This window comes from Pantherophis guttatus, chromosome 3 (genome assembly GCF_059756535.1).
Source record: "Pantherophis guttatus breed Tessera chromosome 3, ASM5975653v1, whole genome shotgun sequence".
NCBI classification, from domain to species: Eukaryota; Metazoa; Chordata; class Lepidosauria; order Squamata; family Colubridae; genus Pantherophis; species Pantherophis guttatus.
Window position 1 is genome coordinate 102,427,962 of NC_142065.1, and position 21,683 is coordinate 102,449,644.

Consider the following 21,683-nt stretch of genomic DNA (forward strand, 5'->3'; position numbering starts at 1 on the left):
GGGATTACTCTCTCCTAGGAGCAAGTATACAATTATAACACTTCTGGACCTTTCTCTCTGGTTTCCCAGAGAGTGTCCTCCTTTTGCTGAATCTGGTAACTCTAAGCAAAGTGAATCTTTTGGAACAAAGCTTAACTGTTGATTAGCTTTCGTCCATTTTCCTTGCTTTACTAGTTTTGGTTTTGTGACTTTGTCACAAATATCTTGATTTTGCATTTCTTTTGTAAACCTCCAAGACGCTTGGATGCTCAGCAATGCAGCAAGTTAAAAAATACCAGAACAACACTGTAGATTTCTACACTTTGGAAACTGCCACAATGTATGTATCAGATCTGGAATACATCTTATCCTGGAGTGTATACTTCATGTAGAATAATGTACAGTAAATAACTGCATTATTATGAAGAGGAAATGTTGCTATTCAGATTTCTAGCTTGGCAGACCCTTCCTCTTCCAGGATATTGTGAGCTGAAAGGGATATAAACAAGGGAACATACTGGCCACCCTGCTGGTTCAGCTGTTTTGCTTTTCCAGCTGACATCATTTGTGGGTCCTAAAGGGCACTGACCATTCTCGGTTCCTACTGGGCCAATTGTTTTAAAACATTTGTTTTATTCCTACATATTTGGTGGTTCACTGGACACACTGATATTGCTCATCTTATTTTCAGTGACCCTATTTGTCCAACCACCTGACTTACCAAAGTATCAAAACAATGTCAGGAACAGCCTTGGCTTTGTTCCACACAGAAAGAAGCCATGGCTTATGATTACATAGCAGAGCACCCAGCTTGGAGCTGAATTCAATAGTTGATGGTTGTGTATACTTTAATCAACCTGTCCATTCACAAAGACTCTGCTGCAGGTCAGTTATACCTCATAAGATTTTCTTTGAGAAACAGAAAGTACCTTTGCAGGCTCATATCCACAGTCCATCAAGTTCATTGTTTGTTGCCATATTAGCTAAACCCTACCAAATAGAGTCATAATCTAGTTGAGATACAGTACAAGACTCTTGCATTGTTGATCCCATTATCTGGTATTAAAAAGGAAACTGTTTCTGATCCCAAAGACAGCATACCCACCATGATTAGTGATCCCTATGAGTAATCCACTTCTGTGATTATGTTTAACCCTGTTTTAAAGCTATCCAATATGGTACGTCCATCATTGTTTCTTCTTTCATTTGACTCTGCTGTTTGCGAAAAAAGCTTTCTTCTACTGGTCTTCTGAATTCAATAAACATACAGTTGTATACATGAAGGTTTCTATGCAACACATGTTGAGTGTCTGCAATAGTTTATATCATTAAAGTGACATCAGTGGAGAAGGAGGGGAGCACAGCAGGGGCATCCACAATTAACACTCCAGATAATACCAGTAAGTGCCTAACTGAATATCTGTGGGCGCCACTCCTTGCTTTACACCGTTGAGAGTATTATTTTAATGAGTAAGACTGCATTTTGACTATGGCCATCATTGTTTCAAAGGAAGAGGAGCATCCTGGGGTCCATTGGTGTTAATTGCTTACAATGCTTAACACATTGTAAGCCGCCCTGAGTCTCTGGAGAAGGGCGGCATATAAATCAAATTAAAAAAAATAGTTTTTTCTTCTTTGTCTGAATCTTTACAAAAGTTCCTGGGAAGACATCTATCTTGAGTATGGTGGAATTTTTTTCTTTTCACAAGGTACTTAGATGAAGGTAGACTATAATGATCTCAAAAGCAAGCAGTGAAGAAAAAAGAAAAGTGGTTGGCAAGCAAATGGAAACTGTTTTGTAATTTTCTTGTGTTTTTTATACATCCGTTTGCTGATCTGCAGCTGTTACAATAAGGCAGTCATCAGGCAATACCAACCAGATGGGTTAATGTACTATTCTTTAATTTCAGAGTTTTGGTATATTTCTGCTGCTCTCATTATTAATCCCTATTCTGACAAAGGAATAAGGTTATTGAGTGGTGTTATTTAAGTTAAGTGGTTGATGGATTCTCCCAGCTTCATGTTCTTTCCCACTAAGTGTTACGTGCCGAGGGAATATAATCACCAATCACTCTTTGTATTGTGTGGTAGGACAGAGTTGAGGAAGTTTAGATGGTGTTGGAACAGCAGGCTGAGCCACTTGTCAAATTGCATAATAAGTCACCCTTCACCTTGACCTGTGAGTTGGACTATTTCCAAACATCACTCTAGCACTCTTCTGAACGAGTGCTAAACCCATATTCAAAAAAAGCCTGGTTAACAGGTAAACAGGCACATTGAAGAGGCATAGTACAGTATTGGGAGGAACCAATGAATAAAGAAAAAATGAGAGAGAGTGGTGAATAAGTAACCTTACTAAGCAAGCATCATAAAGTAATAAAAACAGTAAAAGTAACAGCTACATGAAACTCCTTGTAACAGAAAACCTTCAATGCATCCAAAGATCCTCTTTCCCAGTTTAAATTGATCTGAATTGCACAGAGCGAATGATCTCTCAAAAGAATGCTAGACCTATTCTTTAAATGAAGTCTTAGGCTATTTGAAAATAGCAATAATCCATGTTTATAAGGAAGCTCTTAAGTAAGTGCTTCAAATGAGCCAGTTAGGTGTTATACCTGCATACACCTCTTTGAAACTAGTGTAGGCGTCCTAGAAATGCTAGACAGAACCCAAGCTTCATGGAAGCAACCCTTGTTGGTAAAGCACACCACATCATAGCCAAGTGATAATAATAATGTTGGGTGAAGTGGAAACACGCTACAGTATTGTAACATTGGCAAAGCAAAGATGGGATTAAGTTGCCTCAGCTATGAGTTGGGAGATGAGACAAAGGCAATATCATTAGGACATGGCAGAAAGAAGTGGTTATGGGAACATGTTGGTGCCATGGACATGAACTGAGCCCAAAGACTCGCAGCTTGCTAGCTTAAAGGTTTTTCCCCCCCCTGGACGTGTCTCATATTTCATAAGAGCTGAACTTCTTTCACTCTGTATGCTTAGTCAGTTTTTTTTTCCATTCAAATCATTGTTTACACTCTGAGTCACCTTTATAAAATACATTGACTTTGCAGAGAACATATTTTGGTGTCACAGTTTGCTCCTATGGGGGGAAAAATCATTTTAAACAATATATAACTATACAAATGCAATTGAGATAGATAGCAATAATAGTTTAGAACTGCCCAGTAAGGACATTCTGGAAGTTGCAGGTTCCAATCTGGGTCAATCACCAGGACCAGAGGTTTAGTCTTCTGGGCTTTTGGACTTGTGCTTGACCCCATCTTCAAGGAACGCATTTTGGTGAGAAAGAAGTTCCCTGAGAATGGGCTCCAGAATGAATCCAAAAGCTCAGAAGACTAAAATTCTGGTCCTGGTGACTATCCCAGATTGAATCCTCCAACATTATCCTGGAACATGTATATTTGCCTTCATTCGTGCCATTCTGGAAGTGCCCTCCCTGAGTTAAATTCAGACAAGGTTCTTACCTTTCATCTCCTTGCTTAGATTTTCAGGAGAGATGGATTAATAATGCTACAATTAAACAACAAACAAATCCAACTATGGATCATGAACATTATGGCCTTCTCTTTGTAATATCTTTCATTATCAAATCTATAGTTAGCGTATTTTTTGGAATATAAGACGCACCTACCTTTTTTGGTGAGGAAAAGAAGAAAAAGAAATCTCCCTCTGCCTCTGAGCAATTTTGCCTCCTTACAGCAAACAGCAAACAGCCTGACTTATTTTCATTTTCATTTTCAGCATAGCTTGATTAGCACAAAAAAAAAAAAAAAAAATCTGCTCCAGCAATTTATCTCTTTGCAGCAAGCAGCAGAGCCCTGCACAAAACAGCTGAGAGCAAATCAGCTGAGAGTGGGGAGGCGGATCCAATCAACTTGTGCTAATTAGGCTGTGCTGAAGCTGAAAGGGCCTGTTTTTTCTTGCTGTTTGCTTGCAAGGAGGTAACTGCTGCGAGGCAGAGGCCAAAGGGTGGGGGCCAGTGGGTGGGTGGGGCTACATTTGGTGTATAAGACGCACCTAAATTTTCACCCCCTTTTAGGGGGAAAAGGGTGTGTCTTATACTCTGAAAAATACAGTAATATAAAACCTGATATGCCTCTCTGGTGTATTTATGCACTTCATTAAATAGTCCCAAGAGACTTCAGGGGTCTTCCACCAACACTGGGGGGAAAAATTGGAAGATGCCCAAGCTAAATTAAAAGATTAAAACATGTGTGTCCCTATTTTCAACCTTTCATTCTTAGTGCAGTGATACAACAAGAATAGGTTAGATTTAATTGTTCTTTTTAAAAAAGTTACAGCCAGTATCTGAAGTAGCATTAGCAAAACAAAAGAGACAAATTCACATTGGGAAATATGCATGTCTCAGTAATTTTTTATACATGGGGAGTAAGATAATGATGACTCAGCAGTTTGGCCAAAGCCCAGAAGAATGTTTTACTTTAAATTTAAAAATATACAGTGATAGCTGAAAGCAAATAGATCTTAGGTATTATCCACAGCTGAAGTGCTAACCCAGAAAAGCCCTTCTCTTTATCATTCCTCTTCTCTATAAATGCCTCAAAAGAAGATCATAAATCATATGAAGTTCATGTAGAACAGATGGGCAATTAATTTTCCCAAGAGACCACATGAGACACAGACTTGTGGAAAGCAGCCATTGACTCTGCCGCTCCTGCCCAATCCCCACCCTGCCCACCTCATCCCTGATGCTGATATCTTGCCCCCAATGCTACTGATATTGATCCAATACCAACATCTTCACTGCCACCACCATGGCGGCCAGAGAGAAACAACCCATGGGCTGGATGTGGCCAACGGGCCATAAAATGCCCAAGTCTGATATAGAAGATGGCCTTTAAGATACATTTGTCCCTGTATTTGTGAATAAGAATTAGAGCTGCTCATGGAGTAGGAGGGCATCTGGAATGAGAAAATGTTTTGTAAGTTAGGTCAAATTTTCTCCAGTCAGAATGGAGATGGGATATAATAGCATCTTAAACTGCTATGCTGTGAGGTGCTGGCTGGAATGATGGAAGTTTACTTGTAATCAGGCATCAGTCTGTAGAATGCTGGTTAAATAGGTCGTCCTATCTGGTAGAAAGCTTGCTCGGGAAAAGATGACAAAGGACAGAGGACCTGCCTTTCTTAATAAAAGATTACAAGCCAAGATGTGCTCATATTTTGCTTCATGTATTCAGCATCTGGGCAAAAAGAAGAAAGGCTGCGGTCTTCTCCCCATTATGTCTTTTGGATTTAAATATGTTGACATATACTTAGCGGAGTTTCCTTTAAAGGCATCTTATGGTAATACACGCAGCTGCCAGTTCCTCCTTCCTGTTGAAGGAGGAAACATGTGGCATGTGTGCAACAGGGGTGGGTTCTACTTATCTTTACTACCAGTTCGCATTGCGCCTCCGTGTGTGCTCTTCTGCGCATGCGCAGATCACCTATGATGATGTCAGTGGGCAGAGCCTCCCACCTGTTTTACTACCAGTTCTTGTGAACCGGTCTGAACCGGGGGCAACCCACCACTGGTGTGCGACTTCACTATGACTCTGAGAAACCTGATCACCCAACAGTAATCCTGAGACATATAGTGCATCTAATATACATGTGAATCTCAATATAAAGGACAAATAGTGTAGGCGGAAGATAGAAATATCTAAAAGCACTATAATTCCTTTGAAAACTGCTCATTAACAGTTTGTAATCTGAAAAATCCTTTCAAGAGAATTTGTTTAATAAAACAGGGATAAGGGAGGGGAAGGAAGATTTTTGATGCTCCCTGCCAGATTCCCACAAGGAAACTCAATGGAGAAGCTGGCATAAAGTCAGAAGTCACTCCTGCTGCTACTGTTCCCTCCCACTCCCCCGGTCATTCTGTTTCTCTGTTTTAGGTAAGGAAATATCTGTGAAATTATGACCTACTTGCTTATCTTACATTGTGTTGCTTAATTTCAGCACACAATCAATATTGTTAGATTAAAGCATACAGTGCTCAGTTCAATAGAGTTTTAGTAAAGGGAATAAATATGGAAAGAACACTATGTGAGGCCAACAAAGGGAGTGATCCTTGTACAACTGCATTTACATCAGGGGTGGGTTCCACTTACCTTTACTACCGGTTTGCAGTGGGAGTCAATTATAAAAGGCCACACTGCTTGGATCTGCACATATACTACATTGTCACTGTACATTAGAACAACCTAGGTTCTTGGGCAGAACTTGATGCATATGAAAGCCAACACAAGCTAAAGAACTGGCAGCTGAATTTCTCATTTTTGTGTATATAATATTAAGAAATAATAATGGATGGAACGGGGGCTTGGAAGCCATAAAGGATGAAAAAAGGAGTTGTTATGGAAGAACACCTACATAATTGGAACAAAGAAAAAAAGAAACCAAATGCATGGGTATAGAATAGTAATAAATGTGAGAGAGATCTTGGAGTCCTAGTGGACAATCGCTTAACTATGAGCCAGCACTGTGTTACAGCTGTCAAAAAAGCCAAAGCAGTCCTAGGCTGCATTAATAAAGGGATAGACTCAAGAACATGTGAAGGGCTAATACTACTTTATAATGACTTGGTAAAATCACACCTGGAATATTGCATCCAGTTTTGGTCGCCGTGATATAAAAAAGACAGAGTGCAGAGAAGAGCAACAAAGATGATTAGGGGACTGGAGGATAAAATATACAAAGAATGATTGCAGGAATTGGGTATGTCAAGTTTAATGAAAAGACGGATTAGGGTGACATGATAGCAGTGTTTCAATATCTAAGGGGCTGCCATAAAGAAGGGGTTCTGTGTATTCTCCAAACACCTGAAGACAAGAACAAGAAGCAATGGATGGAAACTAATCAAGGAGAGAACCAACCTAGAACTAAAGATACACTTCCTGACAGTTAAAACAATTAATCAGTGGAAAAACTTGCCTCCAGAAGTTGGAGGTTCTCCAACACCTGTAGTTTTTAAGAAGAGATTGGACAACCATTTGTCTGAAATGGTATACTGTATGGTGTCCTGTTTGAGCATGGAATTGGACTAGAAGACTTCAAAGTCCCTTCCAACTCTGTTATTATGCTATTCCATTAAATAAGATCCAGGAATGCTGGATCCACTGGCCATCCAGGAAGATCCACTGGCCTCTACATTTTTTTATTATTATTTCAAAAAGAAAGGGGAAGATGGCAAAACAAGTTGCTGGTCATCATATTTAGTTATCAGAATCATCTGGAGTGTAAAGAAGACCCTTAGGCATTTTTAGAATAGAAAATAAAATTATACTAATACTATACTAGTTACAGGCCAATGCTTTATTTTGCAGGAACCCCTGCAAAATGCAGATTAAGGCAGTAGAAACCCTTTTGTTGTTAGGTGGAAAAGCAGTGAACAGCCTTACCTGTTGCCTTCTAGTCAATGCTTGTACAAGAGAGCAGTTGCAACATCCTATCAGATTTCCTAGTCTCTCCATTGGTACATACAGATTGTCTTTCCTTACGGACAACTCTAATATTCATAATATGCATTTGAAAGAAATGGATTTTTACATGGATATGACCTAAATTGGTAAGAGATTTGCACTACAGGGTGGTGTTTAAAAATTAAAAGGGAAAAAATGCATGAATCAGATTTAGTTTAGCCTTTAAGAAACACATAGGCTTCCCTATGATGTTCAAGGGTCTGGATAAGAATCAACATTGCACAGGTAATTGTGTCATGACCCTGGTAAAGAGGCGCTTAGCTTTTGAAGTATCTAGCTGCCAAAGTGCAGCATGTCTTTAAAGTGGATTGGAGCTCCTTGACTGCCATACCTTGATGTATATCTATTACAAAATTAACACAAATGGGAATATCAAAGAGAGATCACACTTTTTTAAAAAAATCCTTTGACTAGTTCCAGCTCATCTTCTTTTTGCCATGTTTTTGTTTTGCACAGCTTCCAAGTCAGCTCGAGGGGAAAAGAGACAGAACATGAATGAGTATCAAAACTTGCCTTCCAGCTAAAGAATCAAGTTCAGGTCTCCGAGGAGGTGTTAGAGAACATGCTTTGTCTGCTTGTTCCCAAGCACTTCCCTTCCAGATGTGAAACCAGAAGGAACATGACGTCACTAATCTGCTGAGTAAGAGGATGGCACTTTTCAATAAATGGACAGCTGCAATTGCTCAGAAGGAAGCCAGGAAACAACTATCAGCCAGGAAAATGTCAAATCTGGGAATATACAGTAGAATTTTCCTCTGGAAAACTCTCTGAAGCTACCTGTCCTTGATCCCCAAAGATTTGTTGTGATGTCTATGGGATTAGCATCTCTTAAGAGATGGAGGGATCCCATCTGAAGTCAATCTGCGAAATGGCATGTGTCTCTCCATGCAGTCCAAGTTCACGGCCACTGGCCTGTCAACAAACAGAACATGGATGTTTTGAAAATGTTCCAGTGTGGTGTGGAAACAATTTTCAGATTTTCCAGATTTTTAGTGATGGAAGAGAAAACAGAAAGGTAAGGGAAAAGGAAACTTGAAAGAGTTCCAATTTCTCCAGAAAGACTAAAACACCTATCTTTTCTCACCAATATCTCATTTATGAAAATCTTCTTGTCTCTAAACATAATATGCAATATAGGCAAATACCTCAATCCACAGCTAATGAGTTTTCTGCCTTATGAAATTATCCATATTTATGAGATTTGCAAGAGAGCACATTCATACTGAGCCATTATGTACTCACTCCTTTTTTTAGGGAAGCTAGGAGCAAGGACGGTAGCCAATTACCATGCTGCCAGACTTCAAGGGCTGACTATTAAGGTCACGTGATGTTTAGTGACCTCTTTTCCTCCCTGTTTTGCAAGCTAGTTTTGGAAATGGTCAAGGGCTGCAGCTGAATGAGCTGTTACTATGGAAACTGCTGAAGTCAAATGGATGAACACAGCTCAGTTTTAGTAAGGAGGAGGGCTCCAGTGAAATACTGTGAAAAGACAGAATATAGGAGGACGGATGGACTTTCTCATCCATTACTTTTTAAAACCAGGCAATAGTCCCGTGTATTGGTGATCCTTTAATCATTTGGTGGCTTCAGGTTTTTTTTCAGGAATATCCAAAGTTCTTTCAAAGCAAAGGCAACAATGCACTTTGTTAGCAAATGGTTGATAGGCTGAGCATTTATATAACAGTTTTGAGCCTTTTAAAAGTGCTCTGCATGTAATTTATCACAACAATCTCATGTATTTGCAGATGTATTTATATACAAAAAGACGAATCTACAATGTTTCAGTGGAGAAGATTATGTTAAGTTAAATCACTGGATTTATGTCCTGACTTTCTTCTAGAGGTTCAAGGGATCTGTGTTTATTTTTATCTCTGCAAAAGTAGCAATCCTATGAGATTTTTATTGTCTTTATTGTAAGGTTATATTCACAGAATCTTGTAAATCTGAAGGTACATTACTCTTCCCTTAGCTGTACAGTTCAGGTTTCTGGGAAGGGTCCTTTCTGAGATGTTTGCACACACCCCATCATTCTGTGGACTCAGCTGTCTCTTCTCTGACAATTGTCTAGTTTGCAGTTCTTCCTCCTGCCTCCTAAGGTCATTTCCAAATACAATTACACCATGTATTCTGCCCCAATACTAAATGCCCCAATACTCCAATCTGAGGAGGGAATGAATGAATGAATGCAGGCAGGCAGGAAGGAAGGCAGGAAGGAAGGAAGAAAGAAGGAAAGAAGGAAGGAAGGAATGTAAAATTGCCCTCATGATTGAAGGCAAATATATGTGTCCCAGGATAATGCTATAGGATCCAGTCTGGGTCAGTCACCAGGACCAGAGATTTAACCTTCCAAGCTTTTGGACTTGTGTTGGAGCCCATCCTCAAGGAACTTCTCTCTCACAAGAATGAGAGAGATTTTTTCCTGAAGATGAGTTCCCGCACAAGCCTAAAAGCTCAGGAAATAAAACCTGTGGTCCCAATGATTGACCCAGATTGGATCTTGCAAAATTATCCTCCTCTGAAGCTTGTAAAATTCTCATCTCTCATTGAATCTTTGGAGGCAGACAAATATTTTAGTCTATCTCTGCTTCCAAGCTGAAAGGGAAAGGTTAAGGGGCCCAGATAGTATCAGAAAGCTGGATAAGAAATTTACTGCAAAGGTGAGCATGACACATTTAATTATGATTAACTGCACTAGAACTGCAGTTTACTTCAGCCATCCAAATTTCTGAGATACATGCAACTATAAACTAACCATACACATTGAATTTGTACAGTGTGCTAAAGTAAAATGTGGTTGGATAATTTGTGGCTCACTTTATGTTGCAAGCATAGGTTCTATCTCTTTTTTAAAAAGCAGAAGAAGAAGCTTTAGTATACCCTTACTTTAACTAAATCTGCTGCCGCTTGTTGATTATATGGTAGATTACTAAAACCCACTTGGATATATTCTCAAAAATGCATCCCAAGCGAAAAATTTATAGGCATTGGAATTGGCTCAAGGTATTTTATGCCTGACCAGAAGACAATATTATTCAAAATAGCATTGCAGATTCTTAAAAAGATAACTGGAACCAAAATAGGTCTAATTTAGACAATCTGTAATCATGTCCCATTTTTTTCAGTAAAAATATTTTTAGTGTCCCAAAATCTCCAGGCTTCAATTACGTAATATCTCTAGTTATCCCAGGACTAATGGGCAACTGGTTTGTGCGTGTGTGTGTGTGTGTGTGTGTGTGTGTTTGTGTATACAAGTGTGTGTGTGTATATACATGCCTCCAAGTCTTTGTTGACTTCTACTGGTAGTAATTGCCCAGATGAGTCCCTGAAGTTTTCTTGATAGCATTTTCAGAGGTTCAGAGGCACAAATGGTGATGAACAAACAACCAGGCTCAAATTATCCTACTTTGGACATGTTATTGGAAGATCCAGCTCTCTGGCAAAGGCTCTAATGCTGGGAAAGGTAGAAGGAAAAAGAAGAAGAGGTTGACCATCAGCAAGATGAATGGAGTCAGTTATGGTGGTGATAAATGCACCATTGGAAGACTTGAAAGACCAGATTAGGGACAGATCGTAATGGAGAAAATATATGTGATAGCTAAGAGTTGAAAATGATTTGATGGCACAAAATCATTTTCCAGAAATGGCTTGCCATTGTCTTCTTCCTAGGCGAGAAAAAGTGACAGACCCAAAGTCTCCCACTTTTATATCTAAACTCGGACTAGAATTCACAGGTACGTGGTTTCTGCCATGGTGCCAAACTAGCTGTCTAAAGGGTAGCTGTAAATCCTTCTAAACAAACCCTCCTCTCTAAAGCAAGCTCTTATTTTATCCCATACAGTGGGGAGGGCTGTCAGAGTTCCCACCCACCCCCGTCCTCTCTGGCAACGAGTTCTTCCGATATCCCTCACACAATTGATCAGTGAGAGTCACACCTCTGAGGAAGTGATCGTCCAAATAACCCATTTGAAACTTCCCAGCATGTGGATATTTTTCTCCCCACTGGTAACTTGTTATGAAGAGGGCTGCTGAAGGTTGGCTGCATTCTTGGAGATAATGGGTGTTGACAGGAGGCTGGCTGTCAAGTATTCTTTCTTTATGTGAAGCCTCCCTGAAAATTCTTAAATAGGAATGAGAAAAGGCAGGCAAGGGGCAATCAGGACAACACACTGACTGAAAGGAAGAGGGAAGAGAACTGAAGAGAGACGTTTGCCAGAGGGAAGTGAGGGAGTGAGTGTGTGCAAGCCTGCAGGAATGCACTGAGATATATAAGTACATTATACTGATCACCAATAAACATATTTATAGAAGAAGCAGATAAGTGAAAATAATAGATCCTTGCCTTAAGGAGCTTACTCACAAAACGACCACAGGGATGATAAGGCAAGTTTGTGTTCTGTTGCTACGGGTGGTGCAGCCCAGAGTAAGAGGTCCAAATGACAAGAAAGAAGGTTTGAAAGGTTCTTCAAGAGGATCTTTCTTACTGTACAAACTGTTCAGCAGTCTTGGAAAATGTTGGATTCATCTTAATCTGAGCTGGCAAAGGATGAATGATCTGGTCACCTACTATAGATGTTGCAGCAGAAGAGCGCCTACTTTGGCAGGATTTAAATTATTTTAGAGATGCCCTCTAATTTTCTAATTCCACAGCTCACTGATGTATCTTGTTTTGGAGCTTAAAGATGTGTATAAAATATGTTCTTAATGATTGGTTATAGCTCCACTCCTTTTTTAAAAAAAAAAGTCATCTATCACTATATCCAAATGTCTGCCTAAATTTTCAAAAATCTAACAGTATCTCAAACATTTCTTATCCCTGTGCTGTTTAGGGAGTGACACATCAACTTCGTCTCCCAAGATAAATTATGGCACAAAGACCTTGCAGTAACTTGTGGCTAGCAACAAATTAAATATTGGTTCAATCTGTACTGGTGTTGCAAGAAAAATGAAAGAAAGAAAGCAGATATTGTGCTGTGAAGCAAGCTGAGGGATCTGGTGTGCAATAGTAGCAAGTTAATGATTTATTCATCGTTTTAGGGTGTGTGAACATACTGTACAAAAAAATAAAAGACCTAGAACTATTGTTGCAATTTGTTCGATCCAAACAGTGGCTAGGCAGGCTGTCCCCAATCCTGCTAGCTTTTATAGAGATGATTTTTTGCTTGCTGAAGAGAAGGACAGAGTTGTCTCTCTCCCTTCAAACCATACTGGACCACCAGTTGAGTTTTTATTCAATGCTAATGATGGCTGAGCTTCCCCAATTTGTACCCAAGAAGAGCAGTCTGGTCTAGATGATCCCAGACAAGCTGTAAGGCGCACAGCCCTTTCCTCTGACACCACCAGTTTTTTATCCTAATTAAAGACCATCAATTTAGCTGTAGAAGTGGTGCAACATTGCATTATGAGAGTAGTGAGCAGTTGGTGTGTAATGTCCATTGAAGTATCTACCTTCATTAGTTGCCTCTTGACCTTCTCTTTCAGATAGGGAATCATCACAGTGCTGTCCTCTCTGTTATGAAAATATTGATAGGTGAGATAGCCAGCTAGGTTAGGAAGCACTGCTACCAGCAGTGAGCTACCTCGGGAAAATGGACTATGTGGATAACAGCTGGGGAGATAGTGATGCTTCACACTCTTCAAGTATGTACCGCCTAAAACAGATACCTTATTCTTATCTCATAGTAGAGCCAACTCTATAAAAGGGTAGCAGGTTAAATCTTTCTTTCTTTCTTTCTTTCTTTCTTTCTTTCTTTCTTTCTTTCTTTCATCCATCCATCCATCCATCCATCCATCCATCCATCCACCATCCAAAACAATGTTTTCCTACCAAAGCAATCTCCAGGTGTATGGAGTTCAGCTCCCAGAATTCCCCAGCCAACTTGGCTTTTGCTGAGAAAAAGCCAAGTTTTTGTGGGTCCAGAGATATTTCAGCAGGTCCGGAGATATTTCACGAGAAGAGTACTCCACTCCTCTACTCACAACAGAATCCCTTATGCCCCCAGGCTCGAAATTTTGGGCTTGGTCAATCTGGAACTGCGCCGCCTGCAGTCTGATCTAAGCATAGTACACAAAATTGTCTGCTACAACATCTTATCTGTCAACGACTTCTTCAGCTTCAACCTCAATAATACATGGGCAAACAAACTCAAGGTAAACCGCTCCTAACTCGATTGCAGAAAATACGACTTCAGCAACCGAGTGGTCAACGCCTGGAATGCTCTACCCAACTCCATTGTTACATCCTCAAACCCTCACAGCTTCAACCTTAAACTGTCTACCGTGGACCTCACCCCATTCCTAAGAGGTCCATAAAGGGGGCGTGCATAAGCGCACCAGCATGCCTATCGTCCCTGTCTTACTGTCCCCATTTATATGTATTTACTTCATTTTTTTCATGCTTATGTTCATACTTATACTTGCTACCATGTACAAACAAAATAAAATAAAATAAATAAATAAAAGCATGGCTATACATCTCCGTAAGGTTATGTGGTAGCATTATTATTAAAGTCTTCAGAAACTGTCATTAGTCCTCACAAAGTTAAAAAATACCCCTTGTTGTTCTTCCCTGGTGTGAGTTGCAAGTGTCACTGAATGTTTCAATTTAGAATGCCTTAATTAGTGATAAAACTCTTTCATGGTTATATTTTGAAAGGTAAAAGAACAAAAAATAAACAGCCAGATAAAATAGAATCAGCCAATAGAAAGGGTAACCAGAGCATATGTAACCTCTGATAAATTCACTTTTCGGATGCATCCCTAGCTAAGCTAAAATTATTTTCTTTCTTAAAAGGCAGAAAAGGAATGCTGTGAGTAGCAACATCTAATTTATTAATTGTATTTGTTCTTCTATTTAAATTAACTGGCTGCCCAACTTCAGTAAAATCTGGGTGGTATATAAAACTGGAGAAAACTTAAAAACAGTTAAAAGCATTAAATCAAGCAGACAGCCGAGACTAAAATAATATAATAGACAGCAAAATCAGCAAAGCAAGGGCCATTGAACACATAATATCCCCATAAATCTATGGAAAATGGAATAGGTTTCTGTTCTTTTGAAAAACTTCTGAATTTCCTGAGTCTGAGTAAATAAAGAACATCACAGCAAAAACACAGAATAACAGTGATTAGTTTTAACATAATGTGGATGCCTCAGGAAAAAATAAATAAATAAAGCATGACAATTCTACCGACTTTGATAGTATATCACCATCATCCTTTTTCTCCTGTCCACTCAAGAATGGAAGATCTCTAAGTGGATTATGACCTATGATAGCTACTGTCCCAAAGAGGGGTGTTTGCAGGGGAAGATAGAAAAAAAATCCAGATGGCAATTATATTGCACAACCATTCTCCCTCCTTTTCTCCATGTGCCATGGCTATCATTAATGTTCCTTTTAAGTTGGGAGCATGTGCAGACACATATCAGCTACTGCATGCCTGTGCATGAACTCAGTGCCCTACTCACTGTCAAAGTTGTCACACCAGTGATGTGTGTTTTGGAGGAGGAAGAGGAGGAGGAGGAGGAGGAGGAGGAGGAGGAGGAGGAGGAGGAGGAGGAGGAGGAGGAGGAGGAGGAGGAGGAAAAGGAAATGAGAGAGAAAGAGGGAGAGGGAAGTCTCTTTTGCCTGGGAGCTAGGCCATAGCCTATGGACTTTCTGGTGGGCTCCAACTAATAGTGGGTTCCTCTTACTTTCTTTACTGGTTTGGAACTGTGAGCGCGCATGCATGCTTGCTTCACTTGCGCGTGGTGCTTCTGTGCATGCGCAGAGTGTCTGTGATGACGTCTGGGTGGGTGGGTGGAGCCTCCCACCTCCACCACTACCGATTCACCCAAACTAGGGCGAAATGGTAGAAACCCACCACTGGCTCCAACTGCAGATGGAATTGAGTAGCAGCAAGAAAGAAAGGGAAAATCATAGGAGACAAGGAGGGAAGGCTCTTCAGATATTTTTATTTAAGCTTCTTTTTAATTTTGTTTTGATGTATGCACATATTTTATGTAAATGATATTTTCTGTTGAGTAAAATACATGACCTCATTTTTTTAATATAACGATGGCCTATTCTAAATAAAAAATATGGTATCATATATAGTCCTTTGAAATGTTGGAATTAGCACAGTAGAATTCATTAGGTTTTACAGTTTAAATACTGTTCTGCATTTGCCTCAGTTTTAGGTCTTCTCATGTAACTATTGTTCTACCCATTGCCCTACCAGTCTAAATCCTCTATTAGGGGCCACTTTGGTGTAGTGGTTAAGGCATCAGGCTGGAAACCAGGAGACTATGAGTTCTAGTCTTGGGCCAATCACTTTCTCTCAGCCCTAGGAAGGAGGCAATGGCAACTACTTCTAAAAAGCCTTGCCAAGAAAACTCACTTGGCTTGGCAGCCACTGAGAATCAAACAGAAGAAAATATATATATATCTGTTTGTTTGTTTGTTTTTTTAAAAAACACTCTTTGTTGCTGAAGCTTAAGAACATCAAGGGCATCAAATGAAGATTTAAAATCAAAACAAACAGAAAATACCCCTATATAACCTTCTCAAGCAGGACAGGTAAATGCAATTTAAGAAGATACCTACTCTTGTTGTTTCGGTGCTCTCAATAACAGGACAATGTTTTATCAGGCAGTTGTGAACAAAAAAATGAAAGGGCAGGACTGAAGTGGGAGGATAGGAATTCAGTGTGAAAGGGTTTAAATCTCCAGGATCAGATGAACTACATGCAAAGATACTGAAGGAATTTGCAGATAAATTTGCTAAATCTTTATGTATTATCTTTCAGAAATCTTGGGAAATACCCGGGAAAGTTGTAGAATAACTCATGAACAGATCAAGATATAAGCACATGGAAAACAATGCAATAATTACCAGAAATGAGCATTTCTCATAACAATTCTTATCGGTCTAATTATATATCATTTTTCTTTCATCATGCTACTCTTTTTACTAGATTGTGGGCTATAATATAACTTGATTTTAGCAAAATTTTTAATGAAGATGCAGCAGTGATCAAAGCCCTGCCTTCTGTATGTGTGATGACGGTGAACACCCTAAAGGATTGGGCTTTGATTGCAATGCCACAAGTACCATTGTCTTGCCTCTTTTAACCCCCTGTGAATGCTGCTGAGAAACAGACACTGTATTTTTTGCACTATAAGACGCACTCCCCCCCCCGCCAAAAAAGTGGGTGGAAATGTCTGTGTGTCTTATAGAGCGAATATTGTGGTGGTGATGGGGGGGTTAGATGCCATCTGTCACCGCTGCAGCCGTTCGCCGCAGCCGGGGAACGCTGGAGCCTGTGATGCAAAGCAGCTGATTGGTGGTTGGATCAGCTTCCCATGATACCTCCGATCAGCTGTTCTAGATGGCGGAGATTGCCGCCGCCAATCATTATCACTCACTGCTGCCACTGCTGCCAAATGGCAGCAGTGGTGCTGAATCAGTGGTGATTGGTGGTGAATGGTGGTGGCAAATGGTGGCGATCAGCAACAGTGAATGGTGATTGGTAGTGATTGGTGGCGAACGGCAGTGGCAATTAGTAATGGCAGTGAACGGTGAACGGCAGTGATTGGCGGCAATCAGCAGCGATCAGCGGAGGTGATCGGCACGATTGGCGGTGGCAATCAGCAGCAGCGATCGGCAGAAGCAATCAGCGATGGCATTGAATGGCAAATGGTGGCAAATGGCAGCAATAGATGGTGGTGATGGTGATCCCCATCTCCTAGAACAGCTGATTGGCTGTATTCCACGAGGCAGATCCAACCGCCAATCAGCTGCTCAGCATGAAAGCTCCAGTGTTCTCCAGCAGCGGTGGCAGCAGTTCAGCTCACTTGACCAGTGGTGGGTGCAATGGAGCAGAGCCCTGACGAGCCACATGCTGGGGCTTCGATAACGTGCTAAAGCTGACCAGGCTGTTTGCTGTTTGCTGCAAGGATGCTAGCCAGATGAATACTGGATGGATGCTGGGAGGCTAAGGCAGATATTTTTTTTCTTGTTTTCCTCCTCTAAAGCTAATGTGCGTCTTATCGTCTGGTCCGTCTTATAGTGCGAAAAATACAGTGTATAAAAATCATATTCAGACAGTTTTCATCAATGCTTTCTCAACATACTGGAATGAAATATCAAGCCGGGTGCCAAAAGCAGTGCCATACTCTGCATTCATTCGTTCGTTCATTGTCAGTTTTTGACTCCTGGTGATTGCTGAGAGAAGTCCTTACAATTTTGTTGGTAAAGTTTTTGCAGAAGTGATCGGCCATAGCTTGCTTCCCAGGGCTGAGCATTAATGACTGGCCCAAGGTCTCACAGCTGGTTTGTGCCTATGGTAGGACTAGAACTGAGGTCTCCTGGTTTCTAGCCTGGTGCCGTAACACCAGGCAATATTCTTCGACAATTTTATTGGTGATTTGGATGAAGAGGTGAAGAGAAATTTAGTCTAAAGGACTATAAGGGAATTAGTCCATTTTAAACTGTTTGTTTTCCTCTAGCCATCAGCTGGGACTCAGGAGGCAGCAATAGATTGGGAGTGGGCAGAGTAAGCGACCGGCGATCCAACAGAGGCAGAGGGTGAGGGTGAGTGAAGGCGTGGGGGGGGGAGAGAGAGAGAGCTTTGGCGACCCCTGTGAAATGGCCATTCGACCCCGAAAGGGGTCGCGACCCCCAGGTTGAGAACCACTGCATTAGTGTAATTACAGCTTCAAGAAAAGGAAAGTGTGCAGCTCAACACAATGGTGGCATACTCACACAGTGTGAGATTTATCTTCCTACATTTTGAGTTCATGGGAACTTGAAATGGGAAAAGGGGCTGATATGATTTAGTATTCTATGAAGCCTTGAGACACAGGATACATTCCACACAATCAAATAGCCATTCAGTAAGTAATTGCAATTTATGTGTGATCTGCTCATGATGCCGAGCACTGCAGAATGTGCTCTGCACATTCAGGGCAAGACAGAGTCTTTTTGACTTTTCCCATCCAAAGCTCATTAAGTTAAAGATGGCTGAATACTAGCCATCGTGTATCCACACTATGCGCAGTATCATTGATACTACAGGTAGTAGTATCAACTTCTGTTGCTAAATGAGTTTTGGTGTACTTTACAACTTTTTGTGCCACCGTTGTTAAGTGAATCACTGCAGTTCTTAAGTTAGTGATATGGTTGTTAAGTGAATTTGGTTTCCCCATTGACTTTGCTTGTCTGAAGGTCTCAAATGGGGATCGCGTGACTCAGGGACACTGCAAGTTTCATAAATATGAACCAGTTGCCAAGCATCTGAATGTTGATCATGTGACCATGGGGATGTTGCCATGACCATAAAAGCGAAAAATGGTCATAAGCCACTTTTTTTCTGTGCCACTGAAACTTCAAACAGTCACTAAATGAATGGTTGTAAGTCAAGAACTACTTGTATAGTTCTGACATAGCAACTGCTGCCCTAAATGAGAGTTTTCATTGAATACTTTTTCCTGCAACATTGTTTTCTTTTTGTTGTTGTTGTTCTATTTTTTTTTATTGAAAAAGTTTTTCAAATACAAATTTCCCCCTTTTTCTTCCCCCCACCTCCCTAACCCCCCTCCCTCTCCCCTCCCCCTATGGCTTCTCCAAAATAAAACCCAGATTAATAACAGATTATATAATACTTTACCATCCTTTTACTCCACCCCCCATATACTGACCCTTTCTTTCTAACAATATTATTATATCCCCCCTATACTATACATTTCAGAACAACATTCAGCTGTAAAATTATATAATAAATCCTAATTTAGCAATTTCAACTCATAATCTACCCATTTCCTCCTCCCCCATACATATATCTCTTAATTCAAGTCTTTTACGTGTATTAATATAACATAACATCCCTTTTCCTAAACTAAACAATCAGTAAACTAACCCAGCTCCACCCATTTTCCTACAGGTCTACCATACATAATATTTTTAATATTCTTGTTCTTCTGCCCACACCACTAAAAAAATATTTCCATATGTAAATAAAATCCTCAAATGACTTTAAGCTTGTAATCCATATGGTATCTTCTGTAATGTCTTTCAACTAGATTGTTAATTCAATCACCCATATTAGGGTAACATCAAATTCTAGTTCCAACAGTATGTTCAGTATCTTCAATTACCATCTGCCCCCATCAATAATAAATGTTTTCATATATAAAAAACCACCCGAGTGACTTTATATTTATATTCCATATAGTATCTTCTGTAGTGTCTTTCATCTAGATTATTAATTCCAACCACCGTGTTAGGGTAACAGCCAGATCTTCTGCATGCCCCAATCCCATAGTTCTCTTGCCTTGTAGCTCAGCATAAACGTAATCCATTTATCAAAGAATCCAAAACAGAAAGTTCCAATCCACTCAATTAAAGGCCATCTTCCACATCCCAAAAGCACAGCACTGCAGAGATCTGTCACTCTCTTCAAAATAGTATAAACCAATACTTTGCCTCAGCTGTATTTTCATGTATTTAATCGTCTCTTAAGTAACTGGCATTACACTGTTGTTTAGTCTAAAAATTTTTTATTTTTGTAAGACCTGCTTCTTCTTTTCTTAACTTTTTGTGGCTTAGATCTCCATCCTGGTTGCCTTTCTAGGAGTTGTATATCAACTGATTGATTTCCATGCTGGTCTGTAACTTGATAAGTCATCGCATTAGAATCCAAAGCTGTCTCTCTTGTATTTATAGGTAATCCAACTATAACCTCTGAAGGAGAATCCAAAAGCGGGTCGTCCACAAAAACCTCTGTAACTTGTTGTTTTTCCATTACCTCCACCTCCATCTGCTTAGCCTGAATTTCAATCTCTTGTTGATTTTGCTTTTCTTTATTCCCCTCATGTGTTATACATGGAGATGTTGAACCCATTTTGAGAACCTTGTAGTAAAATTCTTCCGCTTTTTCAACAGTATTTAGTTGATATCTTTCTCCTTGGTATCTCAATATTATACCAACTGGAGCATCCCACCTAAATGGGATGTTTTGTTTCTTTAGCTCAGTCACCAAAAATCCAAATTGCTTTCTATCTCTTAACATCTTGGATGGCAGCTCTTTGTATATCCAAATCTTTCTTCCATTCAGTTCTAAAGTAGAGTTAAAAGATTTTTGCACAATATCATTTCTTGTTCCTTTATCTGTAAAGTAAATCACCACATCTCTAGGCAACTGCCTTTGCTTTGCAATCCAAGAATTTACTCTGTAGGCCTTATCAATCTTACAGGATACCTCTTCAGGACGAACCTTTAAAATTACAGCCAGAACTTCAGCAGACATCTTTCTCAAATCATCTCTATCATTTTCCTGTAATCCCCTCATTCTGACCGCAAATTCCATAGGCCTGTATTGCATCATTGTAACTTCTTTTTCAATCCTTTGTTTTATATTATCTGCATTGTAAGTCTCGTGATCAGCTTCCTTTTTAGACTTTACTTCTGAGCTATTGTCTTGAATATTTATCAAATCATTTTCAATTCTTTGTATTTTATTGTCCAAATTATTAATCTTGTGATCAACTTCCTCCATTTTAGACTCTAGTTCTAAGTTAGTATCTTTATCCATGTTTATAACTATTTCTGAAAAAGTTTTCAAAGCTGTTACAAACTGTTGTTTCAAATTGGCATATTTTTGTTGTACCAACTCTTTAATTTCCTGCCTGAATTTTTCAAGATTCTGGTTCACAATCTCATCATGTCTTGCCATCTCCTCCAAGACAAATTCTTTTAGGTTAAAACCATTCTTCTGAGTCTGCAAATTCAAAACTTGTTCATGTGGTTTGTAAATGGGGGAACCCCCCCCCCCCGCTGCTTGTTTGTCTGGCTTTGTTAGTTTTAACGCCATCCTGCCACACAAACAGACTCTTTTTAAAGAAAAAGGCTTCTCTTCAAACAATATCAATATCAAATCTCCAAGAAGAAAGAAACATAAAGTAGAAATTTTTCTTTCCAATTCTAGCCAGCGCTATTATTTCTGCTACTTTGTAGCTTGTTAATCTATTCAGGCGGAAGGACTTTCGCTTTCAGCTTTCTTCTTCTCAAGCCTCAGCCAGTCGCCATTTTAAACTTTTTTTCCTTCGCTTTTAAGATCGCTTATAAAATTGATAGAAATACTTGCGATTTAGGGTCCAAAGTCCAGATCTCATCCTCTTTGTTTAAACAATCTGTTAATTTTGAATGAATGGCTTGGTCC